At 41.5% G+C, this 21,456-nt stretch overlaps 1 protein-coding gene across 4 annotated transcripts in view; it reads left to right on the top strand.

Moving 5' to 3' along the window:
* Nucleotides 1–21,456, top strand: part of LOC126297610 (uncharacterized) — a 261,978-nt gene that overhangs the window by 125,956 nt on the left and 114,566 nt on the right. The gene's annotated exons all lie outside the window — the stretch shown is intronic.

Consider the following 21,456-nt stretch of genomic DNA (forward strand, 5'->3'; position numbering starts at 1 on the left):
TTGTGTATAATGATCAGTTTTTCAGCCCATAATTGAGTATTTCCAATACTTGCTTCCCTGCCATAAATCACTGAGGGTGCATTTACTGGGACAGCTAGGACAAGTCAAGAAATTTCTCATATTCTCAGATCAGCCAAAAACATGTCTTTCATCATGTTCAACTGTAAGGCTCCACTTTATCAAGTTTGCCTTCACTGCTGGTACACCTGTTCTAAAGCAATTCGGGCACCTCCAGATCTCCCATCTCAAGTTCTCTCCACTGGGTATCTTCTGTAGTGGAGCGTAGTCATTTGGAGGCTCGGTGAGTACCGTGATCAGAAATATCTTATGGAATGTAAGTCTTGCATCTTTGCAGGAATCTCCAAATAAAGTGTGGCATTCCTTGAAGATATGCTTAAGCTTCTCATTGTGCTTGTGACGGACTGTTTGAGAGTTTCAGCCCGCAAGTCCACCAGTTTCATATAGTTTATCGAGTGGTGTGGTTCTTGTGCAACCAGCTATTGGGTGGCGTGTTTAATTTAAGTTTATGTTGACCTTTTTGGTGTATACTGACCTGGACCACACTGGCAAACATATTGTGCTGTGGAGAAGCGCAGTGGCCCAGGCTGTGGTTCCCAGCACCTTTGGTGTAGCTTCCCATTTGCTTTTAGTCAATTTTCTCAGCTAGTTATTTTGTGCTTCAACTTTGTGATGGGTCTTCTCACAGTGATGCTTGTACATCAATGATCGGCTCAGTATGACATCCAGGTATGCCAGTTTATCTAGGTATTCCAGAATGATGCCATTCCAAGTTAACATTCTGCTTTAGATTTGCTTAGTTTTGAGTGAAAGTGGAAGTCATGGACTTGAGTCTTTGAGGGATTTGATTTAAGGGAGTTTTCCTGGTAGCATATGGGAATGGTGCTTAGAGCATGTACTAGATTTTGTTCTACTTCCTCAAAACTCTTTCCGTGAGATGTGATGGGCAGGTCCTCTGCGTACAGGAGGTGGGTCATGTAACTTGGTTTTGGTCATTGGTGTACAGGTTGAATGTACAGGGACTGAGACACTACCCTGGGTGAACCCAGTTTTCCATCATCGCCACCGGCTCTTTCTGTCCTCCAGCATGGTAGAGAAAATTCAGTTTTACCGTACTGACTGTGATTTTTTTTACAAGCTGGTAATTGTTAAATGTGTCGTACAGTTTTGTCGTGAGTGACCTGTGGTTTACTGTGTTGTATGCAAAACTTAGATTAAGTGACGCTCGTCCTGTTATTGTTGTTTATTTTTGTATGCTTCCTCAGTATGTTCAGTAAAGGGCAAGGCTCGGCTGATGCAAGATTTTCCTGACCTGAAATGCTTACTGTGTGGTTCAGTATCAGTCATTCATATTGTACAGGTGAAGTTGTTTAAAGGCAAATGAAACAACGAAGTTATTCAATTTGTGCTGTGGGCTTCTATTGTTGGACTTTTGACGTCTCTTGTTGGGTTTTATGTTCAAGAGGAGTTGATGGGCAACTTGGTTAGGTGATACTTTGGATGGTTGTTTTACTACCTTAGGATCACAGTTGAGTTTTTTGACTAAGTTCCATGCCATTTTGCTACTTTTGGTCATATCCATTCCTTCCAAGGTTTTGGTCCACTTCCTCTGTCAAGTCTCGGTCAACATTTTCATTAGCATACTTATGCATAAGATAGTCTCTTCATCATGACAGTCCTACTTGTATAATTCTTCATATGTCCCTTGATTCCTGTGAGAACCAGTATAAAATATAGCCTGCTAGCTCATGGAATATGTCCCTTGGTGTGGAAAATGTCTGTGAAACTTTCGTAATTTCCACTGTTGGCTCGAGTTTCTTTATTTCTGTATTGAAGTTTCCAGCACACATTTGGGCTATTTTGCATGTCAAGTATGGCCTATGGTTTTCAGGCATTGGTCAAGCAAATTTACAGCGATGAAGCCGTTTTCAGGGTTGTAACCATGCTTCCATAGTTTGCTATTAAAGGAGCAAGGTAATTTTGGGTTATGCAATAGTCATGAGTTTAGTATCCCCCCAAGCGGACATCACGATGGAGACAGATGAGCTGCTGTGGGTAGTACATTGGGATAGTGCGACAACCTGCCATGGAAGGTGCACTTAACACATAGTATGGACAGACCAACTTGTGGAGGTGTTTATCTTTGGGCAGCAGTAGGCCTGGCGGACCAGTGCTTACCTGGAGTTCAGCCACTGCAGGCATCTCCTTGCCCTATGTGCCGTGTGTTGTTCTTGAGTGCTTAGTCATTAGTTATTCATGTCAGTCACATGCTGAGTCATTACTGTGCCTGTCTCTCTGCTTCCCTTAGATTGACCCACTCAGCGAATTCATTTTCTTTTCATGGGATTCTACCCCCTGGCTATTATTGAGCCACCATTGGCCATTGAAATATCAATGCCTACCATGTAGTGTAGTGGTGTTGTCATGTCTGTGCAGATACTAAAATAAGTTATACGTTTCAGCCCATTGTTTCAGTTTGTGCCCATTGTCATCCATTTCTTTGTAGCTCTAGATGGTGCTGTGTGAGTTTGTCTCCTATTGTGAACCGTCTGTTTTCGTTATAAAAGGTTTGCAGTAGTGTCAGGCTGAGCTTTGCCCCAGGGGATTTGTATGTATACATCATGGTAAAGGTGCTACAGTTGATTGTTAGTAGCTTGATGTTGTTACATTTGGTCCTGTTTGGTAATGTTATGACTATGCAGGTTTTGTGAAGATTGTGCTGCCATATTTAGCTTGTGGAGCTTCCACAGCTAAGTGGTCCTATGTCTCCTTCACCTCTGTACATTCTATGGATGCATGGTACAATCCTTTTGTGTGTGCGACAAAGCTTTGACTGCATTTGTTGCTTATTTTTGCTCATCACATTGATATTTAGGCTTGCAATGGTCATGGTTGGTTATGGGGCATGACATTTCTCTTCCTCTTGTTGCTTGGATTTCCATGATACACTGTTGATTTTTATGACCATATTTACAGAGACCACTGTCCTTCTCTGTTTGGATTCTAAAGAAAGCAACCATATATTTTAACATACTGATAAGACCGTAATCTGAGACAGTGCCATATCACTTACTGTCCGATCCGTGGAAGTTTTATTCATAGTCTGGTATTGTGTTCATTATGTAGACTGCCCATTTACCACTGTTGTTAAAAATGAAAAAACCATACAGTGAAGGTTATTTGGTAACAGGTGGACTATCAGTACTTTCCAGAACTTACTGCCAAAGAATTAGAATAAAATAGAACCAGTCTGCAAAGTAATATTTCAAAGTAGATTAAATACATTGATGCAAGGAGGTCTTATTGTTGTTAAGTAGTTTTTGCTCCCTCCCTCTCTGTCCATCACCTCCCCCTGCCCCTCTTTCCATTTTCTTGTCCCCCTTCTCTATCCACCTCCTCCTGCCCCTTCCCCTCTCTCTGTCCACCTCCTCTCTCGAACTCTGTAGGGCTGTTTTCTCACCTCCCACCCTGCACCCTCCCCCCCAACCCAACGCCCCCCCCCCCCCCTTAAATCCCTCTTCCTCCCTCTGTCTGATGTTAGGCCTTGTTTACTGTTATTGCAAATTTAAGATACTGTAGCAGTATTCTAATCATATGTCAATATGCTGTAAATAATGATTTCCTGTTTTCTATGAAAACCGACTGCAAGAAAGAAAACAAAAATGCTCATTGTTCAATATATATTTTTTGTTTAAAAATGTGTGCAGTGAGAGAGAATATGCGTGGAAGAAACAATTTGTCACATGGTTTAAATGCCCTGCTATCATAGTTAAAACTGCCTGTGAGAATAAAAACAAAAGTGCAAATTTTCATGCCAAAGTACAATACAGCATTTTGTTTCTCACAGTTTGTAATATAAAACCAGAGCATTGCAGTTTTAAAAAATTTATAGCCCATGTCCTTTTGAATGTTCATTAGAGTATCATGAAAAAAAAATTAAATTAAATTGGTAAAGAGCTTTCCAAGATTTTTGGTAACAGTGTTTGCTCCACTATACACACAAATCAAAAAAAAGTTTTGCATCACCTCGGTTCCGAGAGTTCTGGAATCTGTACAGAAAATTGGAATAGAGATCAAGAGAAACATCATTTCCGCCCTTTTAATTGTTCATGAAAATGACACATTGCAGATTGTACCACCATACAGCAAGACCTTCAGAGGTGGTGGTACAGATACCTCTAACACCCAGTGGCATGTCATCTTGCATTGATGCATGCCTGTATTTGTCGTGGCATACTATCTACAAGTTTGCCAAGGCACTATTGGTCCAGATTGTCCCATTCCTCAACGGCGATCGCAGATCCCTCAGAGTGGTTGGTGGGTCACGTTGTCCATAAACAGCTCTTTTCAGTCTATCTCTGGTGTGATTGGTAGAGTTCATGTCTGGAGAACATGCTGGCCACTCTAGTCGAGCAATGCCGTTATCCTGAAGGAAGTTATTCACAAGATGTGCATGATGGGGGGCGAATTTTCATCCATGATGGCAAATGCCTCGCCAATATAGTAGCACTATCGGTCGGAGGATGGCATTCACATATCGTACAGCCATTACGGTGCCTTCCGTGACCACCAGCGGCGTACATCGGCCCCACATTATGCCACCCGAAAACATCAGAGAACTTCCATGTTGCTGCATACGCTGGACAGTGTGTCTGAGGCATTCAGCCTGACCGGGTTGCCTCCAAACATGTCTCCAACGATTGTCTGGTTGAAGGCATATGCGACACTGATCAGTGAAGAGAACGTGATGCCAATCCTGAGTGGTCTGTTCGGCATGTTGTTGGATCCATCTGTACTACGCTGCATGGTGTCGTCATTGCAAAGATGGACCTCACCATGGATGTCAGGAGTGAAGTGGCACATCATGCAGCCTATTGCGCACAGTTTGAGTCATAACACCACCACCTGTGGCTGCACAAAAAGCATTATTCGACATGGTGGCGTTGCTGTAAGGGTTCCTCCGAGCCATAATCCGTAGGTAGCAGTCATCCACTGCAGTAGTAGCTCTTGGGCAGTCTAGACGAGGCATGTCATCGACAGTTCTTGTCTCTCTGTATCTCTTCCATGTCCGAACAACGTCACTTTGGCTCTCTACGAGATGCCTGGACACTTCCTTTGTTCAGAGTACTTCCTGGCACAAAGTAACAATGCGGACGTGATCGAACCACCGCATTGGCCGTCTAGGCATGGTTGAACTACAAACAACACGAGCTGTGTACCACTTTCCTGGTGGAATGACTGGAACTGATTGGGTGTCGGACCCCCTCCATCTAATAGGCGCGCTGCTCATGCATGGTTGTTTACATCTTTGGGCGGGTTTAGTGACATCTCTGAACAGTCAAAAGGGTTGTGTCTGTGATACAATATCCACAGTCAACGTCTGTCTTCATGAGTTCTGGGAACCAGGGTGATGCACAACTTTTTTTGATTTGTGTATTACATATGCAGTATATATTTATGTACTCCTTATATTAAAAGATATGTAGTTTGTGTCCGTCTGAATCTTCACGAGATTTGAGGTAAATGAGACATGAATGTTTGTGATTTTTTATAACAATTTTTTCCCATTATGTATATCTTATGTCCATCTCAACGTTTATTAGAGTATCAGATAAAAATTTGAAGTGTCTTGGTAAAGAACTTTTCGAGATTTTTGGTAACAATGTTTCCCCTTCATACAGTACATAGATATTTATATATATATATAGCACATATCCATTGGAACGTTTATTAGAGTACCATGTAGAAATTTGAAGAAAATTGGTCAAGAACTTTTTGAGATGTTTGGTAACAGCATTAACATTAAACAATTATTTTGCGCGCGCGTGTGTGTGTGTGTGTGTGTGTGTGTGTGTGTGTGTGTGTGTGTGTGTGTGTGTGTATGTGTATGTGTGTGTGTGTGTGTGTGTGTGTATGTGTGTGCACATGCTTAAAAAAAAAGTGTAGCCTAGGTCCGTCCAAGTTTTTGTTACAGTATTGTATAAAAATTTGAAGTAAATTGGTTGAGAACTTTTCGAGATTTTTGGAAATGATGGTAAAAAACAAGTCCACACACACATGTACATACTTACGAATGTCTTCGTGCTGCAATCCTGGTGGGCCCCAAAATTATCTTATCTGTGGTTGACAGCAGTTATATTGAACAGGATTGAATTGATTGGCGAGAGGAAGGAATGAGGTGGGACGTCAGTGTGCAACATGCAGATTTGTCGAAGAGATGTGGCTGCCACACATATACATATGGGGGCAGGGTGTAGGCTGTTAAGTGAAAAAACTATAATAAAGATTAGAAAGAAGTTGAGATACAACAAAAAAGAAAATGTGGATATGGCAGTGTGGAGCAGAAAAATTAAGAGTATTGCCAGGATGGTGTAGTGGCTGGAGGCTGAATTGGAACAAGAGGGAGAATAGAAGCTCCTGAACAAGAAATTATGGAGGGCATGGCTTGGGGGGGGGGGGGGGGGGGGGGGGAATCTTGCAACAACAAAGGAAATTTTGCAGGAATAGTGCAGTACAAAAAAGTTAGTTTTGAGTAAAATGACACAGTTGGCGTGGCTTCTACAGTAACGTTATAATTCACCCACATTATATTGTACAGTATGATCAACAACCGGGCCATGACGTTGGTGCTTAGCCAAAGTTTGGTACAGTAACCATTGATCTGAGTGTACTTACTGTGAGTGTATAGAATATTTGTGGTCATTACCATGTAGAATTCTTTGCAGTGGTTGCAGATGATAAGTGATGTGATCTCTTTCACTGGTGACCCTGTTTCTGACACACACACACACACACACACACACACACACACACACACACACACACACACACCAGGCATTCTTAACCTCCAAACTTATCACACCACCCTTCCCTAATTTCCCCCAAATAGCCTGTCACCTACACCACCTGAAATTTCTACACTCTTCCTGATACCTCTGTCCTAAGTCTGTCACCTTCCTGTCACCACTTCCCAGCCTTCCACTATTAATATGCATCTGTAGCTCCATAAGGACTACCCTTTTTGACATGGGGACAATCCATTGTGACTGGTAACAGTACTCTTACTAAAAGAATTTCCACCCTTGTGGACCAACTTCATTCTATTACCCTTAACCTACCCTCTTACACTAAAGAAATGGTTGATTTCTTCTACTGGCTGTCCATAATTCTTATCCCATTACCACCTGGCACTCTGCTTGTCAACATTAATGCTCACTCCCTCTACTCCAAAGTCTCCATTACTCGTGGTCCTGCTTTTGTTGGACATAAACACACATTCTGCGAACTCTTCTGTTACAGACTGTTGACTAACCACCTCTTTCCTGGCTAATTAATCCTCACCCTTAACTTATCCTCCTTTGAAGGTCTCACCTACAAAAACATCTGCAACACTGTTGTGTTCACTTCAATGATGATATCCGATGTGAAACTGTCCATTGTCCATTTAGAGGAATCTTTCATAGTTACGCAAAACTTCTCATATGTTTCAAATTCATTGATGACATTCTTATGATCTGGAACAGGATGAGAACACTATGATTGTGTTCTTCCAAAATCTTGTTATATTCTTCTCTATTTGATTCACCTGGTCGACTTCAAAGCTTAAAACATAACACTTAACTGTGTCAATTGATTCAGTAGCAATGTTTAAAATACCGACTTCCATTTCATTTATGGCCCCATAAGAATCTCACCAGCAGTACTTTTAATTTGATGAATTCAGAATGAAAAATCCCCTTCGTAGAGCCTAGCACACTGCAGTTCCCCTTGTGGGACATTGAATTTTGTGTTGAGGCCTTCACAGACAGCAACTACTCTATTCCATCTTATCCAAGAACAGATTGTATCTCCAAATACACACAACACTCTTTACATGCTCCGTGATCAGCCACAAAGCAGTGCACCCCTCCAGCACATTTGGTTATGTTTAGTGTTACCCTATGATGAGGACTATATTTTCCAACTCTCCCATTGTGGTATGCAACTGCCCATCCAGCTTACAAAATATTCATGCCCATCCTTATGCCACTACTATTCCCCCTCCCCACCCCAACCCCCCAAAAAAATCCTAATCCTATTCTTGTAGAAGACTCAGAATCATTGCCAAAAGTCTGCCTCCTCCTGCAACTTTGTCAGTGAGATTTCTTACCTCCATCAGAAGCTAGGAACCACATTGTTCTTCATTGCAACCACTGTCAAGTGTTCAGTGTGATCACAATTAAAACAAACTACCCATCCATATGAATAGTCAGTGCTGTGTCCAAATGTTAACCGCCGGCAGGGGTGGCTGAGCGGTTCTAGGCGCTACAGTTTGGAACTGCGCGACCGCTACGGTCACAGGTTCGAATCTTGCCTTGGGCATGGATGTGTGTGATGTCAGGTTAGTTAGGTTTAAGTAGTTTTAAGTTCTAGGGGACTGATGACCTCAGAAGTTAAGTCCCATAGTGCTCAGAGCCATTTGACCAAAATGTTAACCAGCCTCAAGTTTCCCATGTTACTGTTCTACCTGACCCTAGCTCGTTCATACCTTCGTTTCATTACCTCTACATCTTTTTCATATTCTGCTTCTCATATTTAGCCATTGACTTCACCCCCTCTATGCTTTCCTGTGTAGGTAGCAGTCATTTCTCCAGCTCACCCCAACATTTTCCTCACTAAGATGTGCTTTTTTGCCCACTTCCTCCTACACATTTCGAGCATCAGCCTATGCATATTCCAAGCCCCCACCATCCACCCCAATTTCAGTCTCATTACTTGCCGCCAGGTGGGCACCAACCTGGCTTACAACTGTTAGCTGTGAAGGAGGACTTGCAAGATATTAGCAAGTTTAGCATCTTTTCCATGTGGCAAGTAATGATCTACCCTCAAGTACATTATCATATTACTTTCTGGGTTTTTCTGTCTATTTATTGTTAATTTATTATGTTTTCATTTCACTAAATCTGTGGTATTGAGATTATTATAAATGAATCATGAGCAATAGATACTTACTGCGAGTATTCTTAGAGCCCAGTTTGAAGAAATATGTAAAGTTTTGTGTAACACAAACATTGAAGTTTTATTGTGGGCAGCTTAGATTTAAACACAGTTCAGACTTTCAGATCCACATTAAGAATGGGCGAACTAATAAGTTAACCACATTATTAAAACTAAACTGTTACTTAAATTGTCTTCAAGCCATGTTTTTAAATTTTTACCGGATCTTTTTAACAATCCTTCGATAACTATAATCTAATGATGACATAAACTTGTAAATATGTGCATTTCTTTCCCTTAACACTTGAATATTTGTAATACTGCTCTGACTGCCTTTTGTTAATCGAAGTCAGACTCACACTACAAACTTCGTGTAACCCTACAGTACAAATATGTTAACACATTGTGAAACAGTTACAGGAATAAAGGTTTCTTGAAATTACTGCAACCAGTCACCTTTTGTAATTTACACCTTCTGTATATATTCATTGTTATATCAATGTTTATTGTTGAACGGAAATTACAAACTTAACCTTACCCTTACTGGGATTTTTCTTTATTGCCTTCTTGCACTTCATTGCAGAAGAAATTTGAAAAGCCACCATAATGTTTACTTGTCACTCAAATTTATATTGAGATGCAAAATTTAAAGAATATACATCTACATTGATACTCTGCAAATCACATTTAAGTGCCTGGCAGAAGGTTCATCGAACCACCTTCACAATTCTCTATTATTCATATAGCGCACAGAAAAAATTAACACCTATATCTTTCCATGCAAGCTCTGGTTTTGCTTATTTTATTATCGTGATCATTCCTCCACATATAGGTCAGCATCAACAAAATATTTTCGTATTCGGAGGAGAAAGTTGGTGATTGGAATTTTGTAAGATAATTTCACCACAACGAAAAACGCCTTTGTTTTAATGATGTCCACTCCAAATTGTGTTTCATTTCAGTGATACTCTCTCCCCTCTTTCGTGATAATACAAAACGTGCTGCCTTTCTTTGAACTATTTCGATGTACTCTGTTAATCCTCTCTGGTAAGGGTCCCACACTGTGCAGCAGTATTCTAAAAGAGAACTGACAAGTGTAGTGTAGGGAGCAGTCTCTTTAGTAGATCTGTTACATTTTCCAAGTGTCCTGCCAGTAAAATGCAGTCTTTGGTTAGCCTTCCAAATAACAATTTTTATGTGTTCCTTTCAATTTCAATTGCTCATAGTTGTAATTGCTAAGTATTTAATTGAATTTATGGCCTTTAGATATGACTGATTTATTGTGTAACCAAAGTTTAATTGATTTCCTTTTAGCACTCATCTGGGTGATCTCAAACTTTTCGTTATTTAGGGTGAATTGCAAAGTTTTGCACCATACAGATATCTTTTCTAAATCGTTTTGCAATTTGTTTTGATCTTCTGATGACTTAATTAGTCAATAAATGACAGCATTATCTGCAAACAACCTAAGACGGCTGTTCAGATTGTCTCCCAGTTTGTTTATATAGATAGGGAACAGCAGTGGACCTGCAACACTACCTTGAGGAACCCCAGAAATCACTTCTGTCTTACTCTATGACTTTCCATCAATTACTACGAACTGTGGCCCCTCTGACAGGAAATAACGAATCCAGTACATAACTGAGATGGTATTCCATAAGCATGCAATTTCACTTCAAGACGCTTGTGTGGTACAGTGTCAAAAGCCTTCCGGAAATCAAATAATACAGAATCAATTTGTAATCTCTTGTCAATAGCACTTGACACTTCGTGTGAGTAAAGGACAGGTTGTGCTTCATAAGAACAATGTTTTCTAAATCTGTGTTATCTGTGTGTCAGTAGATCATTTTCTTCGATGTAATTGATAATGTTCGAAAAGATACGTTCCAAAATCCTGCTGCATATCAGTGTTAATGATATGGGCCTGTAATTTAGTGGGTTATTCCTACTACCTTTCTTGTATATTGGTGTGATCTGTGCAGCTTTCCAGTCTTTGGGTACAGATCATTTGTCAAGCGTATGGTTGTATATGATTGTTAAGTATGGAGCTATTGTATGAGCAGACTTTGCAAGTAACCTAACTGGTGTATAACCTGGATCAGAAGACTTACTTTTGTTAAATGATATAAGTTGCCTCACTACGCCGAGGTTATCTACATTTACATTACTCGTGTTGGCTGCTGTTCTTGATTCAGATTTTGCAATATTTTCTTTGTCTTTGATGAAGGAATTTCGGAAGGCAGTGTTTAGTAGCTCTGCTTTGGCAGCACTGTCTTTGATAATATCTCCATTGCTATCACACAGAGAAGGCATTGATTGTGTCTCGCCACTAGAATATTTCTCATACGACCAGAATCTCTCTGGATTTTCTGCCAGGCTTCAACACAGTTTTGTTGTGGAAACTGCTATAAGCATCTCGCATTAATGTCTATACTAAATTTCGAGCTTCTGTATAAGATTGCCAATCTTGGATATTTTGAGTCCATTTAAATTTGTGTGTATATATATATATATATATATATATATATATATATATATATATATATATATATTTTCCCCAACAGTGTTTTGACTCAATTTGTGTACCAAGGAGGATAAACTCAGTTGTTTGTTAATTTATTTGGTATAAATCTCTCAGTTGGTACCGATACTATTTCTTTGAGTTTAAGTCACTTCTGGTGTACACTTACACTATGTGATCAAAAGTATCCGGACACCCCCAAAAAACATACGTTTTTCATATTAGGTGCATTGTGCTACCATCTACTGCCAGGTACTCCATATCAGCGACCTCAGTAGTTATTAGACATCGTGAGATAGCAGAATGGGGTGCAGCACGGAATTCAAATGTTGTCAGGTGATAGGGTCTCATGTGTCTGTACGCGAGATTTCCACACTCCTAAACATCCCTACATCCACTGTTTCCCGTGTGATAGTGAAAGGGAAATGTGAAGCGACATGCACAGCACAAAAGCGTACAAGCAGACCTCGTCTGTTGACTGACAGAGACTGCCGACAGTCGAAGAGGGTCATAATATGTAATAGGCAGACATCTATCCAGACCATCACACAGGAATTCCAAACTGCTTCAGGATCCACTGCAAGTATTATGACAGTTAGGCGGGAGGTGATAAAACGTAGATTTCATGGTTGAACAGCTGCTCATAAGCCACACATCATGCCGGTAAATGCCAAACGACGCCTTGCTTGGTGTAAGGAGCATGAACATTGGATGATTGAACACTGGAAAAACATTGTGTGGAGTGATGAATCATGGCACATAATGTGGTGAGCTGTGGGCAGGGTGTGGGTATTGAAAATGCCCAGTGAACAGCATCTGCCAGCGTGTGTAATGCCAACAGTAAAATTCGAATGTGCTGATGTTATGGTATGGTCGTGTCTTTCATGGAGGGGGCTTGGACCCCTTGTTGTTCTGCATGGCACTATCACAGCAAAGGCCTACATTGATGTTTTAAGCACCTTCATGCTTATCACTGTTGATGAGAAATTTGGGGATGGCAAACGCATCTTTCAACACGATCGAACACCTGTTCATAATGCACAGCCTGTGGTGGAGTGGTTACATGACAATAATATCCCTGTAATGGATTGGCCTGCACAGAGTCCTGACCTGAATCCTATAGAACACCTTTGGGATGTTATGGAACACCAACTTCGTGCCAGGCTGCACCGACCGACATCGATACCTCCCTTAGCACTCCGTGAAGAATGGGCTGCCATTCTCCAAGAAACCTTCCAGCACCTGACCGAATGTATGCCTGCGTGAATGGAAGCTGTCATCAAGGTTTAGGGTGGGCCAACACCATATTGAATTCCAGCATTATCAATGGAGGGCGCCATGAATTTGTAAGTCATTTTCAGCCTGGTGTCTGGGTACTTTTGATCACATAGTGTACTAGTGTACATTGTTAATATGGAAGGAGTGCAAATTGTCTCTCAGGAAAGCGTATAGTGAATTATTATCTGATTTTTGGAATAGGTATATTTTTCAATTGTTTTTGGAGGATTTGGGGGTTACAATATTCACTCTCACTACGACAACCCTGTGTACGTTTATCCCCGTATCCATTTTCATGCTCGTTATTAGCTCAGGATTATTTGTTGCTGAGAGGTCAAGCATGTTTTTCAACTGTGTAGTATTTGCATGGGCTGATGAACTAACTGCTCGAAATAATTTACAGAGAATGCGTTTAGCACATTTTCGGATGATGTTTTATGCGTACCTCTGGAATTGAACATATATTTTTGCCAACATATTGAGGATAAATTAAAGTCACCACCAACTATAATTGTATGAGTTGGGTACGTGTTTGAAATTAAACTCAAGTTTTCTTTGAAACTTTCAGCAACTGTATCATCTGAATTGGGAGGTCGGTAAAAAGATCCATACTAAATCACAGGAACTATCTACTTCAATTTCGCGATAAGGTAAGCTACTACTAACAGCAATGAACACGCCACCGCCAACTGTGTGTAGCCTATCCGTTAGGTTCTTCGCAAAAATTTCAGCTGAAATTATTTCTGGCTTAGCCAGCTTTCAATGCCTATAACGATTTGAGTGTCATTGCTTTCTGTTGGCGCTTGGAGCTCTGGTACTTCCCCATTACAGCTACAACAATTTAGAACTGTTACACCAATGGTTCCTTTATCTGTGGTCTTGCTGTGTCCAGCCTGCACCCTTTGCAGAAGCAGAATTGTAGCTTTTATCAGTCAGTCCCCCCCCCCCCCCCCCCCCCCCCCCCCCCAATGAACTATGAACCTGGCTGCCGGAGGGGAGGCTTGGGTGCCTCAGGAATACAGATAGCCATACCATAGGTGCAACCACAATGGAGGGGTATGTGTTGAGAGACCAGACAAACATGTGGTTCCTGAAGAGAGGCAGCAGCCTTTTCAGTACTTGCAGCGGCAACAGTCTGGATAATTGACTGATCTGGCCTTGTAATGTTAACCAAAATGTCCTTGCCGTGCTGGTACTGCGAACGGTTGAAAGCAAGGGGAAACTACAGCTGTAATTTTTCCTGAGGGCATGCAGCTTAACTGTATGGTTAAATGATGATAACATCCTCTTGGGTAAAATATTCCAGAAGTAAAATAGTCCCCCAATTGGATCTCCAGGCAGGGACTACTCAGGAGGACTTCGTTATCAGGAAAAAGAAAATGCGTTTTACATATCGGAGCATGGGATGCCAGATCTCTTAATCGAGCAGGTAGGATAGAAAGTTGAAAAGGTAAATAGATAGCTTAAAGGGAATTAGTGAAGTTCGGTGGCAGGAGGAACAAGACCTCTGGTCAGGTGAATACAGGATTATAAATACAAAGTCAAATAGGAGTAATGTAGGAGTAGGTCTAATAATGGAAAGGAAAAAAAAAGAAAGAAAAGAAGGAGTAGTGCAGGTAAGTTACTACAAATAGCATAGTCACCACGTTATTGTTGCCAAGATAGACACGAAGCCCACTACCACAGTAGTACAAGTTTATATTCCAACTAGCTCTGCAGGTGAAGAAGAGATTGATGAAATGTATGATGAGATTAAAGGAATTATTCAGATAGTGAAGGGAGACAAAAATTTAATAGTCATGGGGGATTTGAATTCGATAGTATGAAAAGGAAGAGAAGGAAAAGTAGTAGGTGAAAATGGACTGGGGATAAGGACTGAAAGAGGAAGCCACCGGGTAGAATTTTTCACAGAGTGTAATTTAATCAAAGCTAACACTTGGTTCAATAATCATGAAAGAAGGTTGTATACATAGAAGAGGTCTGGAGACAGTGGAAGATTTCAGATAGATTATATAATGTTTATGCAGAGATTTAGGAACCAGGTTTTATATTTTAAGACATTTCTAGCGGCAGATGTGGACTCTGAAAATAATCTGTTGGTTATGAACTGAACTGAACTGAAGAAACTGCAAAAAGGAGGGAAACTTAAGGAGATGGGACCCGACCCGGATAAACTGAAAGAACCAGAGGTTGTAGAGTGTTTCAGAAAGAGCATTAGGGAAGGATTGACAAGAACAGGGGAAAGAAGAGTGGGTAGCTTTGAGAGATGAAATAGTGAAGGCAGCACAGGATCAAGTAGGTAAAAAGATGAGGGCTAGTAAAAATCCTTGGATAATGGAAGAGACATTGTATTTAATTGATGAAAGAAGAAAATATAAAAATGTAGTAAATGAGGCAGGAGAAAAGGAATACAAACGTCTCAGAAATGAGATCGACGGGAAGTTCAAAATGGCTAAACAGGGATGGCTAGAGGACAAATGCAAGGGCATATAAATCACTACGAGTAAGATAGAGGCTTTTGGAGAAAAGAGATCCACATGTATGAATATCAAGAGTTCAGATGGAAAACCAGTTGTAAGCAAAGAAGGAAAAGCAGAAAGATGGAAGGAGTACATAGAGGGTCTACACGAGGGCGATGTACTTGAGGGCAATATTATGAAAATTGAAGAGGCGGTAGATGAAGATGAAATTGGAGATTTGATGCTGTGTGAAGAGTTTGACAGAGCACTGAAAGACCTAAGTCAAAAAAGGGCCCAGGGAGTAGACAACATTCCATTAGAACTACTGACAGCCTTGGGAGAGCCAGCACTGACAAAACTCTACCATCTGGTGAGCAAAATGCATGAGACAGGCAAAATAACCTCATACCTCAAGAATAATGTAATAATTCCAGTCCCCCCCCCCCCCCCCCCCCCAAAAAAAAAAAAGCATGTGTTGACAGATGTGAAAATTCCAGAACTATCAGTTTAATAAGTCATAGCTGCAAAATACTAACACACATTCTTTACAGATGAATGGAAAAACTGGTAGAAGCTGACCTCGGGGAAGATTAGTTTGGATTCCATAGAAATGTTGGAACACGTGAGGCAATACTGACCCTGTCACTTATCTTAGGAGATAGATTAAGGAAAGGCAAACCTACATTTCTAGCATTTGTAGACTTAGAGAAAGCTTTTGACAATGTTGACTGGAATACTCTCTTTCTGTTCTGAAGGTGGCAGGGGTAAAATACAGGTAGCAAAACACGATTTACAATTTGTACAGAAACTAAATGGCAGTTATAAGAGTCGAGGAGCTTGAAAGGGAGACAGTGGTTGGTGAGGGAGTGAGACAGGGTTGTAGCCTATCCCTGATGTCATTCAATCTGTGTATTGATCTAGCAGTAAAGGAAACAAAAGAAAAATTTGGAGTAGAAATTAAAGTCCTTGGAGAAGAAATAAAAACTTTGAGGTTTGCCGATGACATTGTAATTTTGTCAGAGACAGCGAAGGACCTGGAAGAGCAGTTGAACGGCATGGACAGTGTCTTGAAAGGAGCATGTAAGATGATCATCAACAAAAGCAAAATGAAGATAATGGAATGTAATTGAATTAAATCTGGTGAAGCTGAGCGAATTAGTTAGAAAATGAGACACTTAAAGTAGTAGATGAGTTTTGTTATTTGGGGAGCAGATTAACTGATGATGGTCGAAGTAGAGAGGATATAAAAAATGTAGACTGGCAATGGCAAAGGAAGTGTTTCTGAGGAAGACAATTTTGTTAACATTGAGTTTAGATTTAAGTGTCGAAGTCTTTTTTGAAAGTATTTTTGTGGAGTGTAGCCATGTATGGAAGTGAAACATGGATGATAAGTAGTTTAGACAAGAAGAGAATAGAAGCAATCGAAATATGGTGCTACAGAAAAATGCTGAAGGCTAGATGGGTAGATTACATAACTAACGAGGAGGTGCTCAATAGAACTGGGGAGAAGAGAAATTTGTGACACAATTTGATTAGAAGAAGAGATCGGTTCGTAGGACATGTTCTGAGACATCAAGGTATCACCAATTTAACATAGGAGGGCAGTGTGGAGGGTAAAAATCGTAGAGGAAGACCAAGAGATGGATACACTAAGCAGATTCAGAAGGATGTAGGTTGCAGTAGGTACTGGGAGATGAAGAAGCTTGCACAGGATAGAGTAGCATGGAGACTCTGGATAACGACCACAACAACATCAGTCAACATACAGTGGAATCTCATTAGCATGTTTTTGGAAGGACTACAGATTTTGAACACTATAAGTGGGAAAATGTACAACCAAAAAAACCTAATTTCGGCAGGCAAAATGCGGAATTAATGATACCATATTTGGAGTAATATGCAATCTCGTTACGCCACACTTACTGACGTGGCCATCTCGATAAATTATAATTCAAAATGCACCTTTATATGAACTCGCTGGGAATATTATACCCAGAACTCTCAAAATAATGTGTTACAAGAAGCAGAAGTGTGTTGTAAATGGCAACATTGGGTAAATTGAAGATACCAGATGTGTACACTTCTGCTATGAGCCACTTGGAATGGAGGAAAGTTATGCAACGCTAGAGTGTAACCGTTAGCAGTCAAAAAACTTACCTGACATATTGTGGGGCAGCAGGTTGATAAAAATATAGTGTAAGGTTGAATCTTCGCTGTCTTTTTACAAGAGCCTGTAAATTATTTTTGCGATCAACCAGAAAGCGATGGGGGAAACTACCGTCCATAATTCCCAGTCTGCAATCCCACAGTCATATTGTGCTCACTTAAAGAAATGTTTCTACTCTCTATTTACTCAGCAGGATCAGGCACTATGGTTATAAATAAAAATTTTGAATTCCAACTGAACCATATAAACTCCTGGAAATTGAAATAAGAATACCGTGAATTCATTGTCCCAGGAAGGGGAAACTTTATTGATACATTCCTGGGGTCAGATACATCACATGATCACACTGACAGAACCACAGGCACATAGACACAGGCAACAGAGCATGCACAATGTCGGCACTAGTACAGTGTATATCCACCTTTCGCAGCAATGCAGGCTGCTATTCTCCCATGGAGACGATCGTAGAGATGCTGGATGTAGTCCTGTGGAACGGCTTGCCATGCCATTTCCACCTGGCGCCTCAGTTGGACCAGCGTTCGTGCTGGACGTGCAGACCGCGTGAGACGACGCTTCATCCAGTCCCAAACATGCTCAATGGGGGACAGATCCGGAGATCTTGTTGGCCAGGGTAATTGACTTACACCTTCTAGAGCACGTTGGGTGGCACGGGATACATGCGGACGTGCATTGTCCTGTTGGAACAGCAAGTTCCCTTGCCGGTCTAGGAATGGTAGAACGATGGGTTCGATGACGGTTTGGATGTACCGTGCACTATTCAGTGTCCCCTCGATGATCACCAGAGGTGTACGGCCAGTGTAGGAGATCGCTCCCCACACCATGATGCCGGGTGTTGGCCCTGTGTGCCTCGGTCGTATGCAGTCCTGATTGTGGCGCTCACCTGCACGGAGCCAAACACACATACGGCCATCATTGGCACCAAGGCAGAAGCGACTCTCATCGCTGAAAACGACACGTCTCCATTCGTCCCTCCATTCACGCCTGTCGCGACACCACTGGAGGCGGGCTGCACAATGTTGGGGTGTGAGCGGAAGACGGCCTAATGGTGTGCGGGACCGTAGCCCAGCTTCATGGAGACGGTTGCGAATGGTCCTCGCCGATACCCCAGGAGCAACAGTGTCCCTAATTTGCTGGGAAGTGGCGGTGCGGTCCCCTACGGCACTGCGTAGGATCCTACGGTCTTGGCGTGCATCCGTGCGTCACTGCAGTCCGGTCCCAGGTCGACGGGCACGTGCACCTTTCGCCGACCACTGGCGACAACATCGATGTACTGTGGAGACCTCACGCCCCACGTGTTGAGCAATTCGGTGGTACGTCCACCTGGCCTCCCGCATGCCCACTATACGCCCTCGCTCAAAGTCCGTCAACTGCACGTACGGTTCACGTCCACACTGTCGCGGCATGCTACCAGTGTTAAAGACTGCGATGGAGCTCCGTATGCCACGGCAAACTGGCTGACACTGACGGCGGCGGTGCACAAATGCTGCGCAGCTAGCGCCATTCGACGGCCAACACCGCGGTTCGTGGTGTGTCCGCTGTGCCATGAGTGTGATCATTGCTTGTACAGCCCTCTCGCAGTGTCCGGAGCAAGTATGGTGGGTCTGACACACCGGTGTCAATGTGTTCTTTTTTCCATTTCCAGGAGTGTATATTCAGTGAAATTTCACACGTAGAACATAGTAATATTCCGGATGATGATGATGATGATGATGATGATGATGATGATGATGATGATGATGAGGATGATGAACAGAACTATAAGCAGTTCAGAGGCAACATCTACGGTAAGTTCCCATTAAATGATCTTTTCCATGACTTCTTATAACCAAAGTTTATTGCTCACCACAAAAGTGGAAAATAATATCACCATCCTCCATGCAGTGTGGTTAACATTACGGGCAGCACACAAGTAGTTACTTCTGAGAAATCTAAGCGATCTATTACGGTGTACAGTCCTTGCGAGTTCACTTCGTATTTGAGCAACAACATGCATTTAGCAGCGGCCTGGCTGTGACGTCATCCGAGGCAGCACATAAGCCATACTGATCCTCCATGGTACACAAAACGTGTCAGATCACTGTTACAGAAGCAACGAAAAAAGGATGCCAAATTTAAAACTATACAAATTCCCCAAGATTGGCAAAGTGTTGCAGAAGTTTCAAATATAATGCATGCTTCAATGTTAGACGCTTTTAATAATTTCCACGACGAAACACTGTTTTGGAATCTGCAGGAAACAGAGATTCAGGTCATACATAAAGCACACCAGTGGCAGGACACATCAATACCTTCACTACATGGCAACATTGATGACAGTGCCACTAAAGCAGAGTTATTAAACACAGTTTTCCAACACCCCTTCACCAAAGAAAACAAAGTAAATATTCCAGAATTCCAATCAAGAACAACTGCCAAATAAGAAACATATAAGTAGATATCCTCTGTGTAGCAAAGCAGCATAAATCACTTAATAAAGGCAAGGCCTCTGGTCCAGATTGAATACCTATGAGGTTCCTTTCAGAGTATGCTGATGCAGTAGATTTGTATTTAGCAGTTATATACAACTGCTCGCTCATAGAAAGATGCGTACTTAAGGAGTGGAAAATTGCTCAAAACACACCAATACCCTAAAAGGAAAATTGGAGTAATCCACTGAATTACAGGCCCATATCACTAAAGTCGATTTGCTGTAGGGTTTTGGAACATGTACTGTGTTCAAACATTATGAATTACCTCGAAGAAAACCATTTATTGACACACCGATTCAGAAAATGTTGTTCTTGTGGAACACAACTCTCTCTTTATACTCATGAAGTAATGAGTGGTATTGACCGGGGTTATCAAATTGATACCATATTTTTAGATTTCCAGAAGGCTTTCAATACTGTTCCTCAAAAGTGTTTTCTAACCATACCGCTTCAGTTGTGCGACTGGATTCATGATTTCCTGTCAGAAAGGTCACAGTTGATAGTAATAGACAGAAAGTCAATAAGTAAAATAAAAGTAATATCCATTGTTCTCCAAGGAAGTATTATAGGCCCTCTGTTGTTCCTGATCTATGTTAACGACATAGGAGGCAATCTGAGTAGCCCTCTTAGATTGTCGGCAGATGATGCTGTCATTTACCATCAATGTCATCAGATGACCAAAACGAATTGTAAAATGATTTAGATGAGATATCTTTATGGTGTGAAAAGTGGCAATAAACCCTGAATAAAGAAAAGTGTGACGTTATTCACATGAGTGCTAAAAGAAGTATGCTAAATTTCAGTTACGCTATAAGTTACGCAAATCTGAAGGCTGTAAATTCGACTAAATACTTAGGGATTACAATTACAAATAACCCAAATTGGAACAGTCACATAGATAATGTTGTGGGTAAAGCAAACTGAAGACTGTGATTCATTGGCATTGTGCTTACACCACACTTGTCCTCCCTATCCTGAAGTATTGTTGTGTGGTGTGGGATTTGCATCAGGTGGGACTGACGGATGACATTGAAAAAGTTCAAAGAAGAGCAGCTCGTTTTATATTATTGTGAAATAGGGGAGATAGTGCCACTTACATGATACGTGAATTGGTGTGGCAATCATAAGAACAAAGACATTTTTCGTTGCAACGGGATCTTCTCATCACCAGTTTTCTCCTCCGATAGCGAAAACGTGCTGTTGGCACCCACCTACATTGGGAGAAATGATCATCACGATAAAATAAGAGAAATCAGGGCCCCCACAGAAAAATTTAAGTGCTCGTTTTTCCCGCGTGCTGTTCGAGAATGGAACAGCAGAGAGACTGCTTGAAGGTGGTTCAGTGAATCCTCTGCCAGGCGCTTTATTGTGGATAGCAGAGTAATCACGTAGATGTAGATGTTGACTGACACGGACAGTGTGTTAGCTCGGTGCAAAGCGTGTCTGTCACTGCCTCTCAGGTTTATTTACACATGGGCACAGCGGACGGCCGAATGGAACATCTGCCCTCATCTGCTCTAAACTGGGTAGCAGCATCTAAATGTTCAC

This window comes from Schistocerca gregaria, chromosome X, assembly GCF_023897955.1.
Source record: "Schistocerca gregaria isolate iqSchGreg1 chromosome X, iqSchGreg1.2, whole genome shotgun sequence".
NCBI lineage: Eukaryota > Metazoa > Arthropoda > Insecta > Orthoptera > Acrididae > Schistocerca > Schistocerca gregaria.